This window comes from Anabrus simplex, chromosome 5, assembly GCF_040414725.1.
Source record: "Anabrus simplex isolate iqAnaSimp1 chromosome 5, ASM4041472v1, whole genome shotgun sequence".
In the NCBI taxonomy this organism is placed as follows: domain Eukaryota; kingdom Metazoa; phylum Arthropoda; class Insecta; order Orthoptera; family Tettigoniidae; genus Anabrus; species Anabrus simplex.
The window spans coordinates 361096986-361099584 of record NC_090269.1 but is presented as its reverse complement, the minus strand read 5'-3'; the positions used below and the strand labels follow the sequence as shown (position 1 = coordinate 361099584).

The following is a 2599-nucleotide window of genomic DNA, read 5'->3' as shown; positions in this document are numbered from 1 at the left end:
AAAATGAAATCATTTTATAATATTAATTTTAATTTTCTGATTTCTGGAACACATATTTCAATTAGTTGCTTGCTTTCTTATGCGTCATATTAAGTTAATAAACTTGATTTAGATTTTACATGTGTGATTAACTAATTCGTAAGCTATTACTGTTGGATAATTTAGTCTTAAGGGGATTTTTGCCATCTTAAATATTATGTGCGTTTGGACAGTATGCGAAGGGATGAAGAAGTTCATCTGAAATTGGAGATATTTCGGTCGTATTTCTCTTCTAAATTCGCGTAAAATTGGACTGTTTGTAAGAAGAATTACCCTGAGAGATGACAGAGCAGTCGGAGTATTTTTATTTACGTCGTTGCTGGATGCAGGAATGGCGCACATACAACCTCTCAAAACATGAACATTTAAATCTCAATATTTCCACTAATACACAATTCGAATCTATCTCTTTTTAGTTCTTATTGTTCTTATTTCATTAATCTTCTTCATAATCTCTCATTTGTTACAATATGAATCTCCCTCGCGGATACTGCTTATGCGATACTCATATAACTCAGGTAAGATCCATATCCTCCTTTAATTCCTATAGATGTGGTCGTGTATGTCAATATAATTGTCTCCTATAGCTCCTCTAGATTTCATATAACATGCATTCTACCCAATACTTTCTGAATCATAACTGAATAGCCTTTCCAAGTAGAATGGTATCAAATATCGATATGTAATACACTCACTAAAAGCATCAACATAACCATATCACTTCCCATGTCAGAATACATATCAATTAAATTAAATGATATTCGTGGTTTTATGATCAACATCTGCTAACTTTGGTCAGAATTTGTCACATAGAATAAACGTGACTGCGAATTTTGCTGAAAGAAAATATTTCTATTTAATGAAACTTATCTCGTCTCTCGTCACCGCTCCAAAACTGCCTTTTTCTTCTCAGATGTTACATGTGTTCCATGCAGCCGGATATTGCCTCTCCGGACGTCACCTCTGGTCCCAATGCATTGATGCTGCTGTGCCTCGTTATGGCATCCTGGGCAATCTAGTCCCACAGCTTAGGCCGACTTCATGGTGTTACAGTTGTTTATGAAAGTAACAATCAATATTGGATTGACAGGACATATATTTAAATTGCTCATTTAGCCTCTTAATATTATTACTGGTGCTACTTGAAATTGCGTATCTAAAATATCTGGGTACAGCTTCTTGTTATTAAATTTAACATTCTCGGCTAATATGAATTTCAATTGTTAATCCAATTTCTCTTTTATGTACTTGATTGCCTGAAGTACGAAATGTTGCCCTCTCATTTCTTCTCTACAGCGGTCTCAATATCTCCTCCAGCCGGTATTTTAATTTGAAAATATCGGATTTTTCTCATATTCTAATTTTAGTTCCTATGCTAAATAGCACACAATTTCTCTTCAATATTATGTTTAAATAGCTCTTTTGATACGCAGTGGCGACAGATTCAGCCTTTCCTTCTTCTCAGATGTTTCACGTAATGTAACTCTTTTCTTCCCTCCGTAAAGAATGAATTACGATTCAAATGCCTTTATAACAATCTGTTCCATCTCAACGTTCTTACACATGGCCCTTGCTATTCCATGCCTTCTATATTAAAGTTGATCTGAGTTTCGGTGACATTTTTCATACATTTATTCTGCCTGAAGTTGCCGTACGCCAATTTTTCTGTCCGTTTCTCCTTCGTATTTTCATCCGGACTGTAGCATAATGGTACACATGCTAAGTTTTTGTATTGAGGAAGCTCTGTAGGAGAGTTAGAAAGCGACCATTGATATTAGAACATTCTGAGAGTTTATAGGAAAGAACTGCGTAGTCTAAGGTATCAAATGCCTTTGCAATATCAATGTAGCACACGTCCAGTTGAGAACCGGCGTTAAGAGCAGATGTTGCACGATGGAGAAGAACAGCCAGATTAGTTAGGCAGAAACTACCAGGAAGAAGACCATGTTGTTGGGACGATATGTAAGGAAGGGCGAAAGAAAGGAGACGCTGGTGGATAATCTTTTCACAGATGAGTAACAGAGTGGGTAATATAGAAAACGGGCTATAGTTTGTGACATCAGACCTCTTCTCACTTTTAAAAACCATTTTTCAAATTTCGTAACATAGCCTGGAATCGAACCTGGACCACCGGGGCTGGCGGCTAATCACACTAACCACTACACCACGCAGGCGGGCAATATAACTTTTATAGCTTTATTTTTCTATTGCTGCCATTTATTAAATGTTGCTGGTAACTCGACATAACATTGGCTATATACACTTCCAAGGGATTAGAGTTCACGCGGCCCCATGGTGTAATGGTTAGCACTCTGGACTCTGAATCCAGCGATCCGAGTTCAAATCTCGGTGGGACCTAAAGCTTATTTTTGAAATTTTATTATTTTCACTTCTTGATGTGTTTCATTACGTACTGTTATGTTCATGAGCACAAATTCATGTAATTAGAATTCAATAGTACTACCGGCATGCGCCTGCCGAAATCTAGTTTCACCAAACGTAAGAATAATCAGATGAATGTTTATCAACAAAATGTAAGAAGTACGTATTATCCCCTGCC

General features: G+C 36.7%; 1 non-coding gene across 1 annotated transcript; it reads left to right on the top strand.

Moving 5' to 3' along the window:
• The first annotated feature begins 2325 nt into the window (after positions 1–2325).
• On the top strand, positions 2326–2397 carry TRNAQ-CUG (transfer RNA glutamine (anticodon CUG)). Its single transcript has one exon. It is a non-coding gene; the product is annotated as a tRNA-Gln (tRNA).
• Positions 2398–2599: the final 202 nt, after the last annotated feature.